At 44.2% G+C, this 26,729-nt stretch overlaps 1 protein-coding gene across 5 annotated transcripts in view; it reads right to left on the bottom strand.

Moving 5' to 3' along the window:
- PTPRN2 (protein tyrosine phosphatase receptor type N2) overlaps positions 1 to 26,729 on the bottom strand; it is a 712,067-nt gene that overhangs the window by 500,948 nt on the left and 184,390 nt on the right. The window contains exon 1 of one of the 5 annotated variants that reach the window (XM_079150660.1): positions 25,440 to 25,461. The exons of the other annotated variants lie outside the window; for them this stretch is intronic. The gene's annotated coding sequence lies outside the window, so the exon portion shown is untranslated. Of the gene's footprint in view, positions 1 to 25,439; positions 25,462 to 26,729 lie in introns of those variants that run through there. 5 annotated transcript variants of the gene reach the window in all.

The following is a 26,729-nucleotide window of genomic DNA, read 5'->3' as shown; positions in this document are numbered from 1 at the left end:
ATACCATTTGCATAATCATACATTTACATAGGGTAATGATGTTTGATTCATTCCGTTATTATTTTTCCTTCCCCCCCACCCCTCCCACCTCTCCTTTCCCTCTATACAGTACCTCCTTCGTCCATTCTTGCCCCCCTCCACCCCCCATTATGTGTCATCATCCACGTATCAGCGAGATCATTCGTCCTTTGGTTTTTTGAGATTGGCTTATCTCGCTTAGCATGATATTCTCCAATTTCATCCATTTGCCTGCAAATGCCATAATTTTATTATTCTTTATGGCTGAGTAATATTCCATATTATATATATATCACAGTCTCCTTATCCATTCATCAATTGAAGGACATCTAGGTTGGTTCCACAGTCTGGCTATTGTGAATTGAGCAGCTATGAACATTGATGTGGCTGTATCTCTGTAGTATGCTGATTTTAAGTCCTTTGGGTATAGGCCAAGGGGTGGGATAGCTGGGTCAGATGGTGGGTCCATTCCAAGTTTTCTAAGGAATCTCCACACTGATTTCCAGAGTGGCTGCACTAATTTACAGTCCCACCAGCAATGTATGAGTGTACCTTTTTCCCCACATCCTCTCCAACACCTATTGTTGCTTGTATTCTTGATAATTGCCATTCTAATTGGAGTGAGATGGAATCTTAGTGTAGTTTTGATTTGCATTTCTCTTATTACTAAAGATGGTGAACATTTTTTCATATGTTTGTTGATTGCTTGTAGATCTTCTTCTGTGAAGGGTCTGTTCATATCCTTAGCCCGTTTGTTGATTGGGTTATTTGTACTCTTGGTGTAGAGTTTTTTGAGTTCTTTATATATTCTGGAAATTAGTGCTCTATCTGAAGTATGAGTGGCAAAGATTTTCTCCCACTCTGTAGGTTCTCTCTTCACATTGCTGATAGTTTCCTTTGCTGAGAAAAACCTATTTAGTTTGAATCTATCCCAGTTATTGATTCTTGCTTTTATTTCTTGTGCTATGGGAGTCCTGTTAAGGAAGTCTGATCCTAAGCCAACAAGTTGAAGGTTTGGACCTACTTTTTCTTCTATATGATGCAGGGTCCCTGGTCTGATTTCAAGGTCCTTGATCCATTGTGAGTTGAGTTTTGTGCAGGGTGAGAGATAGGGGTTTAGTTTCATTATGTTGCATATGGATTTCCAGTTTTCCCAGCACCATTTGTTGAAGAGGCTATCTTTTCTCCATTGCATATTTTTGGCACCTTTGTCTAGTATGAGAAAATTGTATTTATTTGGGTATGTGTCCGTGTCCTCTATTCTGTACCATTGATCTACCTGTCTATTTTGGTGCCAATACCATGCCATTTTTGTTACTATTGCTTTAGTATAGTTGAAGTTCTGGTATTGGGATACCCCCTGTTTCATTCTTCCTGCTAAGGATCGCTTTAGCTATTCTGGGTTTCTTATTCTTCCAGATGAATTTCATGATTGCTTGCTCTATTTCTGTAAGGTACGTCATTGGGATTTTAATTGGAATTGCATTGAATCTGTATAGCACTTTTGGAAGTATGGCCATTTTGACAATATTAATTCTGCCTATCCAAGAACATGGGAGATCTTTCCATCTTCTAAGGTCTTCCTCAATTTCTTTCTTCAATGTTTTGTAGTTTTCATTGTAGAGATCTTTTACCTCTTTGGTTAGATTGATTCCCAAGTATTTTATTTTATTTTTTTTCAGGCTATTGCAAATGGGGTTGTTTTTCCTCCTTTCCCTTTCAGTTGTTTTGTCGCTTGCGTATGAAAATGCTTTAGATTTATGCGTGTTGATTTTATAGCCTGCTATTTTGCTGAATTCATTGATGAGGTCTAGAAGTTTTCTGGAGGAGGTTTTTGGATCCACTAAATATAGAATCATGTCATCCACAAATAGTGACAGCTTAAGTTCCTCTTTTCCTATTCGTATCCCTTTGATTTCTTTGGTCTGCCTAATTGCTCTGGCTAGAATTTCGAGGACAATGTTGAATAGAAGTGGTGAAAGAGGACATCCCTGTCTTGTTCCCGTTTTTAAAGGGAATGGTTTCAGTTTTTCTCCATTGAGAATGGTGTTGGCCATGGGCTGAGCATAAATAGCCTTCATAATGTTCAGGTATGTTCCTACTATCCCTATTTTTTTCTAGTGTTTTGAGGATGAAGGGGTGTTGTAATTTGTTGAATGCTTTTTCTGCATCAATTGAAATAACCATATGATTCTTATCCTTAAGTCTATTGACATGATGGATTAAGTTTATTGATTTACGAATGTTGAACCATCCTTGCAATCCAGGGATGAACCCCCACTTGATCGTGGTGCACAATTTTCTTAATATGGTTTTGGATACGGTTTGCCAATATTTTGTTAAGGATCTTTGCATCTATATTCATCAAGGATATTGGTCTAAAATTTTCTTTCCTTGATGTATATTTGCCTGGTTTGGGGACGAGGATGATATTAGCTTCATAGAATGAGTTTGGTAGGGTACTCTCCTTTTCTATTTCCTGGAATACTTTGAGAAGTATTGGAATGAGTTCTTCTTTGAAGGTCTTGTAGATCTCGGCTGAGAATCCATCTGGTCCTGGGCTTTTCTTGGATGGTAGATTTTTAATGGCTTCTTCTATTTCATTGGAGTTTTTCAAGATGGCGGCCTAGAGGGTGGCTGCATTTCGTGTTGCTCCAGGACTCAGGATTCAAGAGAGGAGCTATTGGGATGCTTGGGACCAACTCAAAGTAGCCGGGTGACTCTCACCCCCTGGGGGGGCATCCCGGATGGGACGGGGGTCCCGGAACGCAGGAAACTTTGTGAAGTAGAACTGCCGGCGAGACGCCCCTCCCCCCGCTGGAGCAGTGAACTTGGATAGCTGGGAGCACCGTAGAGGAGGCCGCTCGGCACAGCGCTGGGACTCGGAGCAGCCACTGGGGCTCCGGCGGCTGCCCGGGGGAGGAGTGGCGGGGAGAACTGTGTGGACTCAGGACACCGGAGCCTGCCCTGAGGAGGAGGAGAGGAGCGTGGCCACTTGGATTCGGAGAGACTGCACCAGAGCTACAGGCGGTTGCCAGAGGAGAAGCTGCGCGGCGAGCTGTTTGGAATCAGAACGACGCTTCTGAACACCGGGGCCTGCCCTGAGGACGAGGAGGAAGAGGAGCGGCCGCTTGGATTCGGGTGACTACACGGGAGCTACAGGCGGTTGCCAGAGAAGGGGCTGCGTGGCAAGCTGTTTGGACTCTGACCACTTCTGAACCCCGGGGCCTGCCCGGAGGAGTAGGAAAAGGAGGAGAAGGAGCGCGGCGGGTCCTTTGGACTCGCAGTGACTGCATTAGCGCTCCAGGCGGCTGCTCAGAGGAGAAGGCGAGTGGTGAGTTGTTTGGTCTTAAAGTGACCGCTCCTGAACACAGGGGGGCTGCCTGGAGGAGAAGCGTGGTGGGACGCTTGGTCTTGAGTGGCCGCACCAGAGCTCCGGGCGGTTGCCCAGAGGAACCGTGCTGCGGGTCACGTGGACTCAGAGCCACTCAGAGGGACTGCTCCTGAACACCCGGGGGGTTATCTGGAGAAGGAGGAGGAACGGGGAGGGTCACTTCGACTCGGAGTGATTGATTGCCCCAGGCCACGGGTGGTTGGTGGGAGGAGGAAGCACGAAGTGAGTTTCTTGGACTCCTAGTGACCGCACCGGCATACTGGGCGGCTGTCTGGAGGAAGAGGCCTGTGGCGGGTCTCTGGGACTCAGAGCAATTGTTCGGGGCCCCAGGTGGCTGCTCAGAGGAGGGGCCACGCAGCCAGGCGATTAGGTGCAGAACAGGGTCCCAGGATCTAGGAGGCTTCTGGGTGGAAGAGCCGCACAGAGACAGGCTTAGGGCGGAGCGAAGGTTCCAGGCCTATGGGCAAATTCTCTGAGGAGAGGCAGCCTAAGGAGATTCATCTGCGAAGGGTGAGGCTCCCAGGCCCAGGAGGTAGGGCCGGGCCCCTGGAAACTTTGCAGAGGAAGGCAGCCCAGCCCAGGCAGTAGCTGTAAATTGAGGGGAACCTCTAGGAGGAAACTGACCAGCGAGACCTCCCCACTGGGTGAGTCTTCCCTGCCTGGTGAGGTTTCCCCACAAGGACGGTAAAACCAGGGACACAGGCCCAAACAGGCCTTGCCTCAGCCCACAGCCTAGGTCTTCTATTTCATTGCTTGATATTGATCTGTTTAAATCCTATGTCCTCCTGGTTCAGTTTGGAGGAGCGTATGTCTCTAGAAATTTGTCAATGTCTTTGGTAGTTTCTATTTTGTTGGAATACAGATTTTCATAGTAGCTTCTCATTATGTTCTGTATCTCAGTGGTGTCTGTCGTGATATTTCCTTTTGCATCATGTATTTTAGTAATTTGAGTCTTCTCTCTCCTTCTCTTTGTTAGTGTGGCTAAGGGTTTGTCTATTTTGTTTACTTTCTCAAAGAACCAACTTTTTGTTTTGTGAATTTTTTGAAATGTTTTTTTTGTTTCAATTTCATTGATTTCAGTTCTGATTTTAATTATTTCCTGTCTTTTACTACTTTTGCTGTTATTCTGTTCTTCTTTTTCTAGGGCTTTAAGCGGTAATGTTAGGTCATGTAGTTGTTGACTTTTCATTCTTTTTGGGAATGCGCTCCATGCAATGAATTTTCCTCTCAGTACCACTTTCATAGTGTCCCAGAGATTCTGATATGTTGTAGCGTTGTTCTCATTGACCTGTAAGAATTTTTTTATCTCCTCCCTGATGTTTTTTGTTATCCGTGTTTCATTCAATAGCATATTATTTAGTCTCCAGGTGTTGGAGTAATTTCTGTTTTTTATTTTGTCATTGATTTCTACTCTCAGTCCATTATGATCTGATAGAACACAAGGCAGTATCTCTATTTTTTTGCGTTTCCTAAGGGCTGCTTTGTGGCATAACATATGGTCTATATTGGAGAAGGTTCCATGTGCTGCTGAGAAGAAAATGAATCCGCTCATTGATGGATGGAATATTCTATATATGTCTCTTAAGTCTAGGTTATTGATTGTGTTATTGAGTTCTATGGTTTCTTTGGTTGGATTTTGTTTGGAAGATCTATCTAGTGGTGACAGTGGTGCCTTAAAGTCACCCAGAATTATTGTGCTGTGGTCTATGTGATTCCTGAAATTGAGAAGGATTTGTTTGATGTACAGGGATGCGCCATTGTTTGGGGCATTAATATTTACTATCGTTATGTCTTCCTGATTTATGGTTCCCTTAAGCAGTATGAAATGTCCTTCTTTATCCCTTCTGACTAACTTTGGCTTGAAGTCCACTTTATCTGATATAAGGATGGAAACCCCTGCTTTTTTACTGAGTCCATGTGCGTGGTAGGTTTTTTCCCATCCTTTCACCTTTAGTCTGTGGATGTCTTTTTCTATGAGATGAGTCTCTTGCAGGCAGCATATTGTTGGGTCTTTCTTTTTAATCCATTCTGCCAGTCTATGTCTTTTGATTGATGCGTTTAGGCCACTAACATTCAGGGTTATTATTGAGATATGATTTGTATTCCCAGGCATTTGGTTTATTTTTGGTTTTTAAGTCAGCTTGGTTTCTCCTTTGAGTGGTTTTTCTCTAAGGTAGTTCCTCCCTTTGCTGACCTCCATTGTTGTTTTTCATTTCTTCCTCATGGAATATTTTGTTGAGAACATTCTGTAGTGCAGGCTTTCTATTTGTAAATTCTTTTAACTTTAGTTTATCATGGAAGGATTTTATTTCATCTTCAAATCTGAAGGTTAGTTTTGCTGGGTATAGGATTCTTGGTTGGCAACCATGTTCTTTCAGAGCTTGAAATACATTGTTCCAGGCCCTTCTAGCTTTTAGAGTCTGGGCTGAGAAGTCGGCTGCTATCTGTATTGGTCTCCCCTTATTTGTACTCTGATGCTTTTCTCTTGTGGCCTTCAAAATCCTATGTTTATTTTGAATGATAGGTATTTTCATTATAATGTGCCTTGGTGTGGATCTGTTGTGATTTTGTGCATTTGGAGTCCTGTAAGCCTCTTGTATTTGATTTTCCATTTCATTATTCAGGTTTGGGAAATTTTCTGATATTATTTCATTGAATAGGTTGTTCATTCCTTTGGTTTGTATCTCTGTGCCTTCCTCAATCCCAATAATCTTTTTTTAAATTTATTTTTAATTTTTTATTTTATTTAATTGTAAACAAATGGGATACATGTTGTTTCTCTGTTTGTACATGGCGTAAAGGCATACCATTTGTGTAATCATAAATTTACATACAGTAATGTTGTTTGATTCATTCTGTTATTTTTCTCCTCCCCCCTCCCCTCCCACCCGTTTTCCCTCTATACAGTCCTTCATTCCTCCATTCTTGCCCCCCTCCCTAACACTAACTCTAACGCTAACACTAACCCTTCCCTCCCCCCATTATGTGTCCTCATCCACTTATCAGCGAGATCATTTGTCCTTTGGTTTTTTGAGATTGGCTTATCTCACTTAGCATGATATTCTCCAATTTCATCCATTTGCCGGCAAATGCCATCATTTTATCATTCTTTACGGCTGAGTAATATTCCATTGTATATATATACCACGGTTTCTTTATCCATTCATCAGTTGAAGGACATCTAGGTTGGTTCACAGTCTGGCTATTGTCAATTGAGCAGCTATGAACATTGATGTAGCTGTATCTCTGTAGTATGCTGATTTTAAGTCCTTTGGGTATAGGCCAAGGAGTGGGACAGCTGGGTCAAAAGGTGGTTCCATTCCAAGTTTTCTAAGGAATCTCCACACTGCTTTCCAGAGTGGCTGCACTAATTTGCAGCCCCACCAGCAATGTATGAGTGTACCTTTTTCCCCACATCCTCGCCAACACCTATTGTTGCTTGTATTCTTGATAATTGCCATTCTAATTGGAGTGAGATGGAATCTTAGTGTAGTTTTGATTTGCATTTCTCTTACTACTAGGGATGGTGAACATTTTTCAATATGTTTGTTGATTGCTTGTAGATCTTCTTCTGTGAAGTGTCTGTTCATATCCTTAGCCCATTTGTCGATTGGATTATTTCTATTCTTGGTGTAGAGTTTTTTGAGTTCTTTATATATTCTGGAAATTAGTGCTCTATCTGAAGTATGAGTGGCAAAGATTTTCTCCCACTCTGTAGACTCTTTCTTCGCATTGCTGATAGTTTCCTTTGCTGAGAGAAAGCTTTTTAGTTTGAATCTGTCCCAGTTATTGATTCTTGCTTTTATTTCTTGTGCTATGGGAGTCCTGTTGAGGAAGTCTGGTCTGAAGCTGACATGTTGAAGATCTGGACCTACTTTTTCTTCTATAAGATGCAGGGTCTCTGGTCTGATTCTGAGGTCCTTGTTCCATTTTGAGTTTAGTTTTGTGCATGGTGAGAGATATGGGTTGAGTTTCATTCTGTTGCATATGGATTTCCAGTTTTCCCAGCACCATTTGTTGAAGTGGCTATCTTTTCTCCATTGCATATTTTTGGCACCTTTGTCTAGTATGAGAAAATTGTATTTATTTGGGTTTGTGTCCGTGTCCTCTATTCTGTACCATTGATCTACCTGTCTATTTTGGTACCAATACCATGCCGTTTTTGTTACTATTTCTTTGTAGTAGAGTTGAAGATCTGGTATTGCGATACCCCCTGTTTCACTCTTCCTGCTAAGGATTGCTTTAGCTATTCTGGGTTTCTTATTCTTCCAGATGAATTTCATGACTGCTTGCTCTATTTCTGTAAGGTACGTCATTGGGATTTTAATTGGAATTGCATTGAATTTGTATAGAACTTTTGGTAGTATGGCCATTTTGACAATATTAATTCTTCCTATCCAAGAACATGGGAGATCTTTCCATCTTCTAAGGTTTTCTTTAATTTCTTTCTTTAGTGTTCTGTAGTTCTCATTGTAGAGGTCCTTCACCTCTTTTGTGAGATTGATTCCCAAGTATTTTATTTTTTTCGAGGCTATTGTGAATGGGGTAGTTTTCCTAATTTCTCTTTCTCAAGATTCATCACTTATGTATGAAAATGCGTTGGATTTATGGGCATTGATCTTGTAACCTGCTACTTTACTGAATTCACTTATGAGTTCTAAGAGTTTTCTGGTGGAATTTCCAGGTTCCTCTAAATATATAATCATGTCATCAGTGAACAGGGATAGTTTGAGTTCTTCTTTTCCAATTTGTATCCCTTTATTTTCTTTGGTTTGTCTAATTGCTCTGGCCAGAGTCTCAAGAACGATGTTGAATAGAAGTGGTGAAAGAGGGCATCCCTGCCTTGTTCCAGTTTTTAGGGGGAATGCTTTCAGTTTTTCACCATTTAGAATGACATTAGCCATGGGCTTAGCATAAAATGGCCTTTACAATATTAAGGAATGTTCCCACTATCCCTATTTTTTCTAGTGTTTTGAGCATGAAGGGGTGCTGTATTTTATCAAATGCTTTTTCTGCATCTATTGAAATAATCATGTGATTCTTGACTTTAAGTCTATTGATATGGTGAATTACACTTATTGATTTCCTGATGTTGAACCAACCTTGCATCCCTGAGATGAAACCCACTTGATCATGGTGCACTATCTTTTTAATATGTTTTTGTATGTGATTTGCTAAAATTTTGTTGAGAATTTTTGCGTCGATGTTCATTAAGGATATTGGTCTGAAATTTTCTTTCCTTGATGAGTGTCTGTCTGGTTTAGGTATCAGGGTGATATTGGCTTCATAGAATGAGTTTGGGAGGGTTCCCTCCTCTTCTATTTTATGGAATACTTTGAGAAGTATTGGAATGAGCTCTTCTTTAAAGGTTTTGTAGAACTCGGCTGAGAACCCATCTGGTCCCGGACTTTTCTTTGTTGGTAGGCTTCTATTTCAGTACTTGAAATTGGTCTATTTAAATTGTGTATGTCCTCCTCGTTCAGTTTAGGCAATTCATATGTCTCTAGAAACCTGTTGATGTCTTCGAAATTTTCTATTTTGTTGGAGTATAGATTTTCAAAATAGCTTCTAATTATGTTTTGTATTTCAATCCTGTCTGTTGTGATATTTCCTTGTTCATTCCGAATTTTAGTGATTTGGGTTTTCTCTCATCTTCTCTTTGTTACTGTGGCTAAAGGTTTATCAATTTTGTTTATTTTTTCGAAGAACCAACTATTTATTTTGTCAATTTTTTGTATTGTTTCTTTTGTTTTAATTTCATTGATTTCAGCTCTGAGTTTAACTATTTCCTGTCTTCTACTACTTTTGGTGCTGGTCTGTTCTTCATTTTCTAGGGCTTTGAGCTGTAGTGTTAGGTCATTTATTTGTTGAGTTTTACTTCTTTTGTTAAATGCGCTCCATGAAATAAATTTCCCTCTAAGTACTGCTTTCATAGTGTCCCAGAGATTTTGATATGATGTTTCTTTGTTCTCATTTACCTTTAAGAATTTTTTATTTTCCTTTCTAATATCTTCTATTATCCATTCATCATATAATAGCATATTGTTTAATCTCCAGATGTTGGAATAGTTTGTGTTTTTTACTCTTTCATTTATTTCTAACTTCTATCCACTATGATCTGATAGAATACAAGGTAGTGTCTCTATCTTCTTGTATTTGCTAACATTAGCTTTGTGGCATAATATATGGACTATTTTAGAGAAGGATCCATGTGCTGCTGAGAAGAAGGTGTATTCGCTCCTAGTTGGATGGTATATTCTATAAATGTCCGTTAAGTCTAAATTATTGATTGTGTTATTGAGATCTGTGGTTTCTTTGTTCAATTTTTGTCTGGAAGATCTGTCCAGTGGTGAGAGAGGCATGTTAAAATCACCTAGTATTATTGTGTTATGGTCTATTTGGTTTCTGAAATTGAGAAGGATTTGTTTGACATACATGGATGAGCCACTGTTTGGGGCATAGATGTTTATGATTGTTATATCTTGCTGATTTATGCTTCCCTTAAGCAGTATGAAATGACCTTCTTTATCCCTTCTGACTAACTTTGGCTTGAAGTCCACATTATCTGAAATGAGGATGGATACCCCAGCTTTTTTGCTGAGTCCATGTGCATGGTATGTTTTTCCCCATCCTTTCACCTTTAGTCTATGGGTATCTTTTTCTATGAGGAGAGTCTCTTGTAGGCAGCATATTGTTGGATCTTTCTTTTTAATCCAATCTGCCAGTCTATGTCTTTTGATTGATGAATTCAGGCCATTAACATTCAGGGTTATTATTGAGATATGATTTGGTTTCCCAGTCATTTGGTTCATTTTTTAAATTTTATTTATTTATTTATTTATTTGACACGACTTGGTTCCTCCTTTATTTGACAATTCCTTTAGGATAATTTCTCCCTTTGCTGATTTGCTTCTTTGTTTTTCGTCTCTTCCTCATGGAATATTTTGCTGAGAATGTTCTGTAATGCTGGCTTTCTTTTTGTAAATTCTTTTAGCTTTTATTTATCATGGAAGGATTTTATTTCATCGTCAAATTTGAAGGTAAGTTTTGCTGGGTATAAGATTCTTGGTTGGCATCCATTTTCTTTCAGGGCGTGAAAAATGTTGTTCCAGGCCCTTCTAGCTTTTAGGGTCTGGATTGAAAAATCTGCTGATATCCGTATTGGTTTCCCCCTGAATGTAATTTGGTTCTTTTCTCTCACAGCCTTTAAAATTCTGTCTTTATTTTGTATGTTAGGTATTTTCATTATAATGTGCCTTGGTGTGGGTCTGTTGTAATTTTGTGTATTTGGAGTCCTATAAGCCTCTTGAACTTGATTTTCCATTTCATTCTTCAGATTTGGGAAATTTTCTGATATTATTTCATTGAATAGATTGTTCATTCCTTTGGCTTGTTTCTCTAGGCCTTCCTCAATCCCAGTAATTCTTAAAATTGGCCTTTTCATGATATCCCATAGTTCTTGTAGATTCTGTTCATGATTTCTTACCATCTTCTCTGTTCAACTTTGTTTTCAAGGTTAAATATTTTGTCTTCAGTGTCTGAGGTTCTGTCTTCCAGGTGTTCTATCCTATTGGATATGCTTTCTATGGAGTTCTTAATTTGGTTTATTGTTTCCTTCATGTCAAGGATTTCTGTTTGTTTGTTTGTTTTTCAATATCTCTAACTCTTTATTGAAATGATCTTTTGCTTCCTGTATTTGCTCTTTTAACTGTCGATTGGTGCGATCATTCAGTGCGTGCATTTGCTCTTTCATCTCATCATTCAGTGCGTGCATTTGCTCTTTCATCTCATCATTCAGTGCGTGCATTTGCTCTTTCATCTCATCATTCAGTGCGTGCATTTGCTCTTTCATCTCATCATTCAATGCATGCATTTGCTCTTTCATCTCATCGTTTGCTTTCCTGGTCATTTTAATTATGTACATTCTGAACTCCTTTTCTGTCGTTTCTTCTGCCATGCTCTCATTGGGTTTTATTGATGTAACATCTAGATTTGTTTGCGGCATTTTCTTTCCTTGTTTTCTCATATTGTTCAGGTATCAGTGGACCGCTGAGATATTGAAGATTTCCTCTATTGACTTATAATGTCCCTGAAGATTTCTATATATATCCCCCCTTAGCCTTCAGTAGGCTGAAGTCTTGGAGGAAGCTGATAATGCAGTGCTCCACAAGGAAGCTGCCTCTCTAGGAGTGGTGGCCTTCAGGTGGGGTATATTTCCTGCTAGTGGGCAGAGGTGCCTCCACTTGTTGACCAATGGTCATCTAAAGGGGAACTAGGCTGCGGGCTGAGGCAAGGCCTGTTTGGGCCTGTGTCTCTGGTTTTACCGTCCTTGTGGGGAAACCTCACCTGGCAGGGAAGATTCAGCCGGGGGGAAGTCTCGCTGGTCAGTTCCCCTCCTAGAGGTTCCCCTCAATTTACCGCTACCACCTGGGCTGGGCTGCCTTCCTCTGCAAAGTTCCCAAGGGCCCTACCTCCTGGGCCTGGGAGCCTCACCCTTCGCAGATGAATCTCCTTTGGCTGCCCCTCCTCAGAGAATCTGCCCGCAGTCCTGGAACCTTCGCTCCACCCCTAAGCGTGTCTCTGTGCGGTTCTTCCACCAAGAAGCCTCCTAGATCCTGGGACCCTGCTCTGCACCTAATCGCCTGGCTATGCGGCCCCTCCTCTGAGCAGCCACCTGGGGCCCCGTACAGTCGCTCTGAGTCCCAGAGACCCGCCACAGGCCTCTTCCTCCAGACAGCTGCCCAGTATTCCGGTGCGATCACTAGGAGTCCAAGCAACTCACTGCGCGCCTCCTCCTCCCACCAACTGCCCGTAGCCCTGGGTAATCACTCCGAGTCGAAGTGACCCTCCCCGTTCCTCCTCCTCCTCCAGGTAACCCCCCCGGGTGTTCAGGAGCGGTCACTCTGAGTGGCTATGAACCCACATGACCCACTGCATGCCTCCTCCGGGCAGCCGCACAGAGCTCTGGTGCGGCCACTCGGATCAAGCGACCTACCACGCTTCTCCTCCAGGCAGCCCCCTGGTGTTCAGGAGCGGTGGCTTTGTGTCCAAACAACTCACCAATCGCCTCCTCCTCTGAGCAGCCGCCTGGAGCTCTAATGCAGTCACTGCGAGTCCAAACAACCCACCACGCTACTCCTCCTCCTCCTCCTACTCCTCAGGGCAGGCCCCAGTGTTCAGGAGTGGTTGCTCTGAGTCCACACAGCTCTCCTCGCCGCTCCTCCTCTGGGCAGCCATCCAGAGCCCCAGTGGTTGCTCCGAGTCCCAGCGCTGTGCTGAGCGACTCCTCTGCGGTGCTCCCAGTTGTCCGAGTTCACTGCTCCAGCGGGGGGAGAGATGTCTCACCTGCAGCTCTACTTCACAAAGTTCCCTGCGTTCCGGGACTACCGCCCCATCCGGGACGCCTCCCCAATGGGAGAGACTCACCCGGCTGCTTTGAGTTGGTCCCAAGTCTCTCAATATCTCCTCTTTTGAATCCTGAGTCCTGGAGCAACATGAAATGCAGCCACGCTCTAGTCCACCATCTTGAACCACCCCCCCCAATAATTCTTAAATTTGGTCTTTTCATGATGTCCCATAGTTCTTGGAGATTCTGTTCATGATTTCTTACTATCTTCTCTGTTTGGGCAACTTTATTTTCAAGATTAAATATTTTGTCTTCATTCTCTGAGGTTCTGTCTTCCAAGTGGTCTAGTCTGTTGGTGATGCTTTCCATTGAGTTTTTTATTTGGTTTATTGTCTCCTTCATTTCAAGGATTTCCGTTTGTTTTTTTTGTTGTTGTTGTTTTGTTTTTTTTTTAGAATCTCTATCTCTTTGTTGAAATGATCTTTTGCTTACTGCAGGTGCTCTTTCAGCTTATTGGTATTATCATTCATTGCCTGCATTTGCTCTCTTATCTCATCCTTTGCTTCGCGAATCATCTTAATCATGTATAATCTGAAGTCCTTTTCTGACATTTCTTCTAACATACTGTCATTGGATTCTATTACTATAGAATCTAGATTTGTTTGGATCATTTTCTTCCCTTGTTTATTCATGTTGTTCATGTGTCTTCCCCTCTAGCAGTGCAGATCTGGGGTATTGCAGATTTCCCCCTATAGGCTTACAGTGGCCCTATAGGTTTCCAAAACCCTTTCTTTAAGGGGAGATAAGTATTAGCAGTGCCCAAATCAGACACTATGCAATCCTAGACCAAATAGCCCCTATGGGGACAATAACAAAATTGTCATAATAAACAGAATCGGTTCAAATATTATCTTCAGTAAAACAAACAGATTTGCAATAAGTTCTGCAGTTTCAAATGGACAAAGAGGATGCAGAGGGATGTAGAATGTGGCTGTTAATGGAATAAGAGAAGAATATACAGAAGTTCTAGATAATAGAAAGGGTGAGAGTATAATCAAGAGAAATCGGATGTTAGGATGCAAAAAAGGGAGAAAGAGACTGAGGGAACAGGTAAACAAAAGGAAAAGAGAGCAAGAAAAGTAAAGAAATAAAAACTTAAATTTTTTGAAAAGGAGAAAAAAGAAAATCTACTGTATAACAGTCATATACTAATGAAACCTCCCAGTCTTCAGCAGCCTGATGCATGAGAGGTACCTGACAATGAGCGTCAAGCCTCCAGCAGGCGTCGCAGGATGGAATTTGCCCCACCCAAAGATCGGAGCTATGTCTTCCAGTATTATCCAAGATGGCCGCTCTGGTATCGAAATGTGTTGGCAAATGGGGAGCTGCAGCTCAGGGGTAGACATGGTCAGCTGGGGGTCCTGGAGACGGGATGCGGTTGGTCCTGGAGGTCCGGTGTGTTTGTGGGATCCTGGAGGCAGGGTGCAATCAGTCGGTCTGGGGTCCCGGTGATAGGGCACAGTCAGTTGGTCTGGGAGTCCTGGCGGCAGGGAGCAGTCAGTCGATATGAGGGCCCCAGAGGCAGGGAGTGATCAGTTGGGCTGAGGGATCCTGGTGACGGGTCTCAGTCAGTCCGGCCAGGGGTCCTACGGGGCCTGGCTGTTGTCTCAAAATGGTGGCAGCCATGTGTAATCAAACCTGCAGGTACTGCAATAGTGAACTTCCAGGCAGCAGCAGGCAGCTGGTGCTCCACTGGCGGTTGGCGATCAGTTTGCTGACTGTTGTCAGATGATCAGGAGGTGAACCTCAAGTGTTGGGTGATGGATAGGTGTAAGGCAGGCAATGGACAGGCGAGAGGCAGGCAAATGGCGGATGATAGACGCCTGACAGTGAGCAATCTGCACTCAAAAAAGATGTTGATATGCTGACAGACTGCAGGTCATCACAGCAGACTAATGGGGTAAACACCAGGGGATCGATAAGCAGCAAAAACTGCCTCACCGAGAAACAGATACCCTCTGCTTGAAACCGGAGTTACGGAGCGACAAGGAATGCAGCCTCCCTCTACTCCACCATCTTGGATCTGACAACTGACTTCTTTTGATTACACTCTCACCCTTTCTATTATCTAGAACTTTTATATATTCTTTTCTTATCCCATTAACAGCTACATCCTACACCCCTCCCCATCCTCTTTGTCCTCCATTAGAAACTTCAGACCTTACTGCAAATCTATTTGTTGTACTGAAGACAATAATTGAACTCATTCTGCTTATTATGACATTATTGTTAACGTCCTCATTGGGGCTATTTGGTCTAAGGTTGCATACTGTCTGAACTGGGCACTGCTAATATTAATCTCCCCTTAAAGAAAAGGTTTTCGAAACCTATAGGGTCACTATAAGCCTATAGGGGGGAACCTGCAATTCCCCAGATCTGCACTGCTAAGAGGGGAAGATACATGAACAACATGAATAAACAAGGGAAGAAAATGATCCAAACAAACTAGATTCTATATTAATAGAATCCAGTGACAGTATGGTAGAAGAAATGTCAGAAAAGAAGTTAAGATTATACATAATTAAAATGATTCATGAAGCAAAGGATGAGATAAGAGAACAAATGTAGACAATGAATATAAGCAGCTGAAAGAGCAACTGCAGAAAGCAAAAAAAAAAAAAAACAAAAAAACAAAAAAAAAAAACAGAAATTCTTGAAATGAAGGAAACAATAAACCAAATAAAAAACTCAATGGAAAGCATCACCAACAGACTAGACCACTTGGAAGACAGAACCTCAGACAATGAAGACAAAATATTTAATCTTGAAAATAAAGTTGCCTAAACAGAGAAGATGGTAAGAATCATGAACAGAACCTTCAAGATCTATGGGAAATCATGAAAAGACCAATTTAAGAATTATCAGGATCGAGGAAGGCACAGAGATATAATCCAAAGGAAAGAACAAATTATTCAATGAAATAATAGTAGAAAATTTCCCCAACCTGAATAATGAAATGGAAAATCAAATACAAGAGGCTTACAGAACACCAAATGCACAAAATCACAACAGATCCACACCAAGGCACATTATAATGAAAATGCCTAACATTCAAAATAAAGATAGGATTTTGAAGGCCGCGAGAGAAAAGCATCAGATTACATATAGGGGGAGACCAATACACATAGCAGCCGACTTCTCAACCCAGACTCTAAAAGCTAGAAGGGCCTGGACCAACATATTTCAAACTCTGAAAGAACATGGTTGCCAACCAAGAATCCTATACCCAGCAAAACTAACCTTCAGATTTGAAGATGAAATAAAATCCTTCCATGATAAACAAAAGTTAAAAGAATTTACAAATAGAAAGCCTGCGCTACAGAATGTTCTCAACAAAATATTCCATGAGGAGGAAATGAAAAACAACAATGGAGGTCAGCAAAGGGAGGAACTTCCTTAGAGAAAAACCACTCAAAGGAGAAACCAAGCCAACTTAAAAACCAAAAATAAGCCCAAATGACTGGGAATACAAATCATTTCTCAATAATAACCCTGAACGTTAATGGCCTAAACTCATCAATCAGAGAGAGGTATATTCCATGATCTCAAAGAGCTGGAGGTTTGGGTCTGCTTTGTTTGTGTTCTTGATCCTTGCTGTTGTGTCTTTTTCTGTTCTAGTCTTTGTGGTTTCCTTCTTGCTAGCGTCTTCATGGAATGCCTCAGGCATAAGAAAGAATAAAATCACATAAAACCCACATGTGCACCGTCCAGATTTGCTTGGCACCAGCTTGGGACATGCCCTTAATGGCTCTTGAGGACCCTCCTCCTTGTGGGTCTGATGATCACAGGAGATATGAGGGTCATCAGGGAAGACCCCCCAAGGCAGGCATTTGCCTTTCTCTGCAGTAGAAAGAAGGACCACGCCCAGCACACCCTTCCATGCCCGAGGGCTGCTGAACCAAAAGGGAACCCAGCATGCATGAGGACAAGCAGCTCCACACAACACGGGGCCTCCTGGTGCTTCTCTCTGCTCAGCGCACCATGTTTCCCTGTGCTACCATCAGGTGCTGGTCCGAGCGCTGGCTGTGGCCTGCCACTTCAGGCCTGAGGTGTTCTCTCCACGTGAGCTCTGTGGACACCCTGCTGTCCTGCTCACAGGGCGTGGGTGCACACACCCTGGTGCTGATTACTTTTAGGGTCAGGCCTCCCTGGTGAAGGGAGACATGCACAGCCTTATGTGTGCTTCCTAGTGCACAGCAAGGGCAACCTAGGGAACAGGACAAGGAAGGCTACCATGAGGGATTTTCACTTAGTCTTCTGTTGCCAAGATGGCTCTGTGAGCCATGTTAGCAACTGCAGTCTGCCTCGTGCTACATTTGTCCAAGTCCTTCCTTCTTGCCCGTGTTGTGGTGTGACCTAATTGTCAATCCATAGGTTCTGGAGTTGAGCAGAGCGAGTCAGTGGAGGGCCTCGCCTGTGAAATGAAGTAAGAGCCCAGGGAGAGGAGCTAGGTCGTGGTCTGGAGAGATGCCACCAAAACACAGCTACCCTCCCAGCCTAGTTAACGGAATACCTCCTCACAACAGAACATACACAACGCGGGATGAGTCAGTCACATCAGCATCATGTCAGGAGCACTTGCTGACTGTGAAGTGCTCTTGGGGAGCTGATCTCCGAGGGCTCCCCACCATCAGCTGGGCTTCCTCTCCACAGCCACTCACCTCCAGGCAGGGAGGGCCTCTGAAGGCGCGCCCACCAGGGCACTGCAGAGACTGGTGGCCAGGCAAACTCCCTAAATGGGCTGTCTCTGATCCAGCCACCTTCACAACAACAAGGCATCGAGCAGGGGAAGCCAGCATGGGACAGGCTGTGCTGGTCACCCAGCCTAGCGGGGCTCCTCTACCACACACGAAACAAACCTCTCTGCTCCAGGTTACTTCAGACACCTAAGGAAAGCCCCAAGTGCAGCCCTTGTCACCCCACAGTGCCCCTGCCATTGCTGGTGCTGACCTGCTGTACTGAAGATCCCACGGTCTGTCTCCTGCTCCTGCCATCTGCAGAAAATGCCAAGAAGGTGCACATATCAAGAGGTGAGAGGAAAACAGCAGTCATTTGAGAAGCTCCTTCACAGTTCTGATAAGAATAAAATGCACGTGCATGTTCGAGATGCAAGTAAGTGCTGTGCGTTTTTGTGATTCTGTGTTCTTGTGCCTTCACTGAAAGCCGGCACTGCACAATGGGAATATCCATTCTAATCAGTAAAAGTCTGAACTTCTCTTTTTAGAATGAAGCTGGACATCAAGAGAAAAGCACTGACGAGCCAACACGGGGTCATGAAAGGAGACACCCCCTCGTCCTTCAGTGCAAGTCTGCCTGATTTCTGAACCAGATGGCCATTTTCACTTTGCACAAGGCCCCGCTGATGATGCAGCTGGCACTAAGCAGCATGAACATGTGCACCAGGATCTCTTCTGTCCTGGAGGCCAGACACGCTCCCCCTGGGTTTTCTCATCTGTTGGCATTAATTTGTGCTGAACTGTAAAAAGCCCAGGTAACAAAAGTTTCCAATTCTGATTCATCATTTTAGCTCCTAAGATAACTGGCTGAATATGTGTTAATTTAACAAAACTAACAAACTAGCCTACACAGAGCCCAGAGCTCTGTCTACTGCAGAGATTCAGAATTCTGTCCCAGCCTGTCACAGAGAGGCTACACCTTCATCATGGCTTTGCTCCCTGGGGGCTGACCACATCCAGTGTCCCATGCCTTGGTGGGTCAGTTCTGAAGGACAGTGCAGTCATCTCAAACCATACCCAAGTCCCACTTGTCCCCCTGCCAAGTCACCTCCCTCACTGTCACAGGTGACTCCTGATCACCCTGGTAACCACAGTGTCAATCTCTGCCCCATGGTCCCTAGCCCAGGGCACGTGAAGAAACACTCAGCTCATGATTCATGGTAATGAGGCAGCAGGTGATGCACCACAATGGTGCAGCTCCAGGCCACATTCCCCTGCGGCAAGAGGATGTGGGCACAGTTGCTCCTCTGTGGGATTCACATCCCTCAGTGTCTGTGAAGATGAATATTTCCATCGCCTTTAAGATGATCTTGGTCTTTCCACCTGTGTCCTCTCACGAGACCAGAACACAGAGGCACAGGAGGTGAGCAAGCAGCACCTAGGGGCAAGTTCTCTGGGAAACCCTCACAGTACGAAGAGACACCTCAGCCGTACCCTGAACCTCCACCTTTAGAACTGCAGAAAACGAGCAGCAAGAGAGCCCAAAGCAAGGGCAGAAATAAAGAATACCACAGCATACATAAACAAAACAGAAAGCAGAAAACCAATAAAGAAGACCAAAAGTTGGTTGTTTGAAAAGATCTACAAAATGACCTACCTCTAGAAAGGCTGACCAAGAAAAAGAGAAGATGTAAGCAAGTGACTGATATCAGATGAAAGCGAGGTCATCACTCTCGAGTCATGAGAAGAGGGGAACTATGGCACTTGCTGGTAAATGGGTGAAACTGGAGAATACTGGGTGAAATAAGCCAGACCCAGAAGGTCAAGGTCCAGTGGTTTTTCTGATATGCAGAAGCTACAGCAAAGCAAGGGGAAAAGGAGGGATCCAACGAAAACAGAAGGAAACCAGCAGAACAGGGGAAGCGGACTGAGGAGGAGGCGGTGGAGGGACTAGAACAGGGAGGCACTGTGGAAAGAAGATGAACAAATTCTGCAGGTGCACACATGACTATCCCACAGTGCATTTGACTTTTATGAACATCTATACAGCACCAACTTAAAACACTAAAGTAGAAGAAGACCAGCAGAAGAGGGAGTGGCAAGGAAGGAGGGGAGGGTAAGAGAGAGACTGGAGACAGACGTGGAGCAGATTATATCCCACGCCAGCACAGTCATGTCAAAACTATGATGCTAGCAATCGCAAGATCCATATGGAAATACTGTGAACAACCATGTGCCAACAAATTAGATGACCCAGATGAAACAGACAAAACTGAACTACAGAACAGACTCCAAAAGAAACAGTGGAACATGCTTACAAGTAAAAATCTAGATTGAATGAATAATCTAAAACCCTCCCACAAAAAACCGTCCAAGGTCAGATGGCTTCTACTGCCAGTGTCTTCACTTTTCTTGTTTAAGGGCGATCGACAAAAAATCTTTCGCATGCTTTTCTAGAAATTACAAGAGAAAAGAACATTACCCAATCAGTTGATGAGCTCAGTATCACCATGATGCCAAACCAAAGATATTACAAGAAACATCCTTTATGAACACAGAGACCAAAACTCTCAACCAAATACCAGCAAACTGAACCAGCAACACACAAGGGCCTATGTGACATGATGGAGGAAGGCTGCTCCCAGGACACAAGCTCAGCTCTAATACGAACCACGAGCCAGTGTAGCACACTGTGCCGTAGAAGCTGGTGGCCCCAGACCGCACGCTCTGAGCACTGTTGGAGGTCACTGTGTGACGAGTGATGTATGTGGTGGGCCTTAGAGAGCTGACGAGGTCGTGAAAGAGGAGCCCTCGTCAGCGTACATGTGTGCCCTTGCCAAGGAGCTTCCAGAAAGCTCCGTGGCTCCCTCCTGCCACATGGGGACACTGAGAAGACAGCCACATATTAACCAGGAGGCACACTACCAGACAGTGAGCCCCCTAGAACCTTGACCGTGGACTTCCCAGCCCCCAGAGTCATGAGGAATTAATGTCTGTCGTTGAAGCCACCAGGCTATGGCGTTGGTGTGTAGCCAGAACTGACCGAGACACTGGTGTTGAACAACGTGAGTGCTGCTGTGCTAGCACCAGACATGTGGGGGAGGCCCTGGGCCTGGGGAAGGGGCAGGGACCGGCAGAGTCTTGAAGCTTGCTGGAAAAAGCCTCCACTGCCATGAAAGGACCTGCAAGAACAACTCTGCTGAGAGTCACACAGAGGGGCTACAGGGGGGCTTCCTCCGCGAGCGTGCAGGGCAAAGGCACACTCACACATCGCTGTGGGACTGAAAACTGGTTCACCACTATGGAAAGCAGTGTGGGGATTCCTCAGAAACCCTGGAATGGAACCACCATTGGACCCAGCTATCCCACTCCTCACTTTATAACCAAAGGACTTAAAATCAGCATACTACAGTGCCACAGCCACATCAACGTTTATTATTGCCCTTACACAGGAGGTCCCAGAGAGCAGTCTTACTCCCTTCTGCCTTGTGAGGACACAGCAAGAAGGCAGCTTCTCTGAACAAGAAACACTACCTGCTTTGATTTGGAACTTTCCACCTCCAGAACAGTGAGAAATAAATATCTGCTGTGTAAGCCAGCCCATCCATGCTGTCTGTTATAGCAGCCTGAACAGACGACAACAGGATGAAATCATGTGACCATCTCAGCAGATGCGGAAAAAGCTTTTGGCAACAGCCTCTTACAATGAAAACACTCAAGAAGCCAGGTAGAACAAAACCTCCTGACCCGAGTATGGGCATTGGCCAGTAAGAACACAGGTAGCACTCGTAGTTGAGAAAGACCGAAGCCCTCCCCCAAGATCAGGAACAAAATACAAAGGCTACTCTCACCACTCCTATTCATTATTGCACTAGAGCTTCAAGCAAAGGCAATTAGACTACAGAAAGAAATAAAAGTCATGCAGATTAGAAAGGAAAAAGTAAAGTTAATTTGCTGATGTCACAAGCTTTTTTGTAGAGAATCCTAAGAAAGCCACACATAAAAAACTAGAGATAACGAGTTTAGCATTTTTCAGGATACAAAATCAAATATGAAAATCAGTTGTATTTCTATACAGTAGAAAAAGCCATTTGAAAATAAATCATAAAAACGATCCATTTTACAAGAGCACCAAAATCTAGAAATGAATCAGCAAGATTAGTAAGGACTAGTATACTGAAAAGGCTGAGAGAAACAAAAGACCTAAATAAAAGACTTTGAGGTTCACAGATTGCAAGACTTAAATATCCTAAACCAAATTCCAGGTTGACTTTATGCAGAAATGAATCTGCTGATACTAAAGAGAATTGAAAGGTCTATTCAAGAGAGCACACGTCCACACAGAGGTGAACAAGACCAGGCACTCAGTGCAGGGGGGCGTCACCTGGCCATGCAGAGGAACAGAGCAGCAGCACAGGCTGGGACAGATGGACCCAGAGCGCACCATGCTGGGGAAAGAAGCCAGTCACAAGCCGTTCCCACTACAGGAAATATCCAAAGTAACAAACCAAGAGAGAAAAGACAGAGGAGTGGGTGCCCAGAGCTGGGGAGAGGGGAGAAGCTGTGACGAGGCGTCTGGCGTTAACGGCAGTGGGGGAAACCTGGTGCACACACAGGAAGAACTAAAATGTGCACTCAAAAGGATTAGCTTGAAGTATGCCACCTCCATCTCAATAACCAACACACAATCTGCCAAATTCCTGAAGCTTAATCAGCAAGGAAAGTACCACAAGAGCAGGCACTTCATGAGCTCACCTCCACGCAGTGCTGAGGAAATCCAGGCCACAGAGAGCAGCCCCATGAAATCCCACAGACAGCCACCTCGTGCAGACAGAGATGCACACTGAAGGAGAACCCAGGGTCAACAAGACAATCACAGCCCAAACCATGGCACAGCCCTTCAGAATAACTGGCAGATGTCAGGGAGGTATCCCTCACTAGAACCACAAAAGCTGAAATCAGAAAACACACACACACACACACACACATACACACACACACACACACACACAGAGAGAAAGGAAGGGACAGAACTCTAGAATGAGCAAGAAATAAAGGAAACATTTTCAAACTAAAAAAAAAAAAAAAAAAAAAAAAAAAAAACAAAAAACCTTGGAATTCATAAAACCAAAAACAAATGAGGATAATTAGAAGGCAAAGAATGTTAAAAATAAGAATAAATGATAAAAAATGAGACAGAATAACAAATTTCGAAGACAAGCAAAAGTGGCACAGTATATAAAAAATAGATTCCCCCCCAAAAGAAAATCAAGGCAAAAGAATAACACGAGAGATGAATTTAAAACACTTGCATGGTGTTAAGCTGCATTAAACATCTCCTATGTCAACCTACAGGCGTGTTTGAAAGAGCACACAGTGTGCCAGGAAAGCCACCAAACTTTAGGAAGCAAAAGATCTTCAACACCTAGAGAAAAGAACACGGCTGTGACCTGCACCACTACCCCTGGTATCCACCCAGGGGACACACTGCACATGCCCACAGAGACCCATGACTCTCCTAAGCAGCATGCAAAACCCACAAGGAGAGTGGCCACAGCCCTCCTGCAGCGAGCAGATGGTAAGCCCCCAGGTCCAGGGAGAGCCGACAGCGGCTGTGCCACAGCAGGACAGGTGCAGGAGCCCAGCAGACCAGAACACCAGACGGGACGGTTACACTCTCATGTCCCAGGAAGGCAGATCCTGAGCACTCAGAGCTGCCGCAGTTCTGGGAGCGATACTGACAGTCGCCAGGCTGCTTCCTGAAGTGACAGGATGTGCTAAAATCAGATTGCAGTGTAGGCTCACAGCTCCATGAACACAGGTGTGTGAAATGATCTGCTTGGAAAGGAAATAAAGAGATTATCCTGCCTTTCGATGCAACACTTGTTTTGTTTTGTTGCCAGAAAAGTATACAGTAACATACTTGAGATAATTAAGAGAAGATATATGATCCAGGAATTTTCCTCTAAAAGAATCAGCCTCTGGGTATGAAGGAAACAAACACTTCAAGAAAAAGAACATGCAATGGGGACTGGGGTTGTGGCTCAGTGGTAGCGTGCTTTCCTAGTACGTGTGAGGCACTGGATTCAATCCTCGGCACCACATAAAAGTAAATAAATAAAAGTATTGTGCCCAATTACAACTAAAAATTTTGAAAATTAAAAAAAAAATGCAGGACACTGAGAACATTGCTCCCATGGCCCTTCCTAGGACTGCATCCCAGGACATGGCCACAGCAGCCAGAGACATGGACAATGCAGCTGCAAGTGGCAGGAGCTACTAGCTACTGAGAGAAGGGACTGCACGAGGTGTAGGGAGACAAGTGCCGTGCGCGTGGTAGACCACACAGTGGACAGAGGCAGCCATAAAGCATGGGGTGGCCAGCAAACATGGGACAGGTGCACACTGAGGACAGCCCAGCAGATGCGTGTTCAGCTGGCCTTGGAACCCAGCTGGGGGAGCAGGTTGGCACAGACGTGGGATGGCTGTGCTTCAGACAGTGCGAAACAAAGGAGGAGCCACACCAGGTTGTGATTTTCTCTTTCCATCTCTGGAAAACCACCGTTCTCCTGGTACAAGTAAGGAAAATTAAAGATGATATTCAAAAACTTAAATACAAACTCTGAAATCCTGATGCTGTTAAAAATACCTGTATAAATTCACAAGGAAGGACACACACACACACAGCCGCACATTTTGTGTCATTTTTCTGTGTCTGTTTTTATTTTTTAATACAACAGTATCCTGAAAAGGAAGTTCAAAAACAAAAATTAAACAAAACCAGGCTTGTGATACAACCACTGAGCTGGTTGGCATTGGAGATGAATCATGTCTGGAGCTCCTACCTCACCTTCAGTGAGGGTCTGTCCACAGGAAACGGCCCCTTCTGGGTTATTCCAGGTTGTTGCTAATTTGTCAGCTCACACATTTAAGCAACAGATACCAGGACCTTCCCAGTGCTGGACACCATGCACTGGGGTCCAAAAGTGACTAAGGAGTGCCAAATAGCAGCTCCCAGGGAGAGCAGGGACAGGTGCTTCAATATGCTAAGTATTACATAGAAAATAAACAGAGTGGCAGTGTAGAGGGAGGGACTGAGACAAGTCCTCTGCATGGACAGCAGATCTGGATCTGAATGCTGTCCAAGAACCAGGAGGCAGCTGGAGGGTAGGGGCTAGATCTCGCATGACCTCAGCAGAAGAGACTGCCTCCTGTTTCCCAGGGCAGTGGGTGGGTGTTTCAACAGCAGATCGGAGAGTAAGAGGAGCCCACTGCAGGTGGAGAACACTTGGGGGGCAGGCGGAGCACCCAGCCCAGGAGCAGGAGGTACCACCACAGTCAGCGCTCTGGAGATGGCCAGTGTGGCCAGCACCTGTGGTCAATAATGTTTGTTTCCATTCTGTATTGTTTGTGGAGGTTCTTTTTTTCACTCTTTTTTAAGGAATTGACACTATGTTACTTTTTGTGTGATTTTGATTTTCTGCTTTCTGCTTTTGACATATATAGCTCAATATATCAGGAGAGTCTTGCCAGGAAATAAATCTATAGTTGTTTTTATGACAGCAAATTGCATACCAACAATGACATTCAAATGCTGAATTTTAATGGCTTGTCAGAAGAAGTGAAATGTACTTTTAAAAATTTAATATGTAGGAGAAGAGTGTCTGCCCATGTAATAGACAAGAGTGGTGAAAACGAGCGACCATATTTGTTCCTTGATGAAAATGTTCGTGTGGAAGAAGAACATCACACATCTAAGCCCCATGTCCCTTCCTCCTGTGTAGAAGGCTCCCTGAAGGCAGAGCATGCAGCTGTCTGTCAGAGGCCAGCAGCCACAACTCTGAGCAGCAGCCTTTATAGACAAGATAGAAGCCCACGGCCAGCAACCTGATTCAGACACTATTTCTGGGGAGATTCACTAGGGGAATCTGGAAAACCTCCCTACCCAGGGTTCCTCCTCACTTCAGGCTGGCCAGGTCAAGGAGCCAGCCATGTTGGAGATTCTTTCCTGGAGATATAGAGCCCCCAGCACCCTGGAGTGGTAGCCATAATGGAGTCTTTCCATCAGGGCTGAAAGTTGAAAGACAGAGTAGACACAGCTTCCAGTCAGGTATCTTCCAAGTTTGCTCTACTTGGAAGTCTTCCTAAGACTTTTTTTCACCTTCTACTTTATTGTCTATGGAAGAGAAGAGGGAAAACAGCCACCTTATTTAAATAATGAGCAGATGGACTGGCTCTGCTGAACTGGGCCTGCAGTACAAGTGGAGGGAGCTGTTTTTCAGTGGGGATGGTGCTTAGTTCCTTTTGGGTTTCTCCATGAGCCTCATTTTAACCTGGCTGTAGTACATGTGAGCTCTCTCCATGCACAAGTAGTTTATTCAAGTGAAACATTGAAAGTCATCATGGTCTCTTAGACAAATTCTGTGCTCCGTGGGAGAGCTGTGCCCAGCACGCAAGCTCAGCCTGTAAGCAAGACCAGTTTGTACCACACAACTTCCCAATTAAGGGGAAAAACGTGAGAATTGAGGAAAGTGAACCCTGTCCTTGTCCAAGCTGCTTGGCTTCTATGCCTTGAATATCATCCTGAAATTCCTGGCAGTACCTTCTGTCATTTATGCACAATTAAATCTAACATCTTCAGAGAAGAATTTGATAAGTGCATGTCAAGTGGACATATGGTGGAAGCTCGGGAGCTGAGGCAGGTAGGGCAGGGAAAGTCAGTGGATAGCATGTCTCCTTTCCAAGTGGCAGAGGAACTGGAGTGGCAAAAAGAAAGGAGGTTGCGGTGGGGCAGTCGGGGAAGATGCTAAGGAGTGCCGTTCTGCTCCGTGGAGGTGCTGCTGTGATGCGTCTCTGGTCTAGTGTGGTTTGGGCTCAGGACACCCTGGCTCGGGACTCACACAGTCAAGCAGAGCCATGACAATCTGCAGGCAAGGTCAGACCCAGAGGAGCTCATTTTGGAGCAATTTCAAAGGTGAAACTTGCACTTCTTTTGCCCCTGAGTGGCTTTTATTCTTCCCAGTCTGTTCTGTGGATCTAGGTCAAGAACTGTTCTTCCTAGGCCCTGCTCAGAAGCAGGACTCCAATCCCTCTGCATTTCCATGAGCACTGGAGATGACATTCACTGTAGAGGGCGTCTGTCCACTCAGGAACTAGAGGTGGCCCCTGAGGACAGAGCTGGGCCTGCAGGCTCCAGCACTGACATCCCCTGTCTATAAGGCATTAGTGGATATTC

This window comes from Sciurus vulgaris (assembly GCF_902686455.1).
Source record: "Sciurus vulgaris genome assembly, chromosome: 8".
Classification (NCBI taxonomy): domain Eukaryota; kingdom Metazoa; phylum Chordata; class Mammalia; order Rodentia; family Sciuridae; genus Sciurus; species Sciurus vulgaris.
Note: the sequence above shows the minus strand (reverse complement) of the source record. Positions and strands in the feature narration are given on the sequence as shown.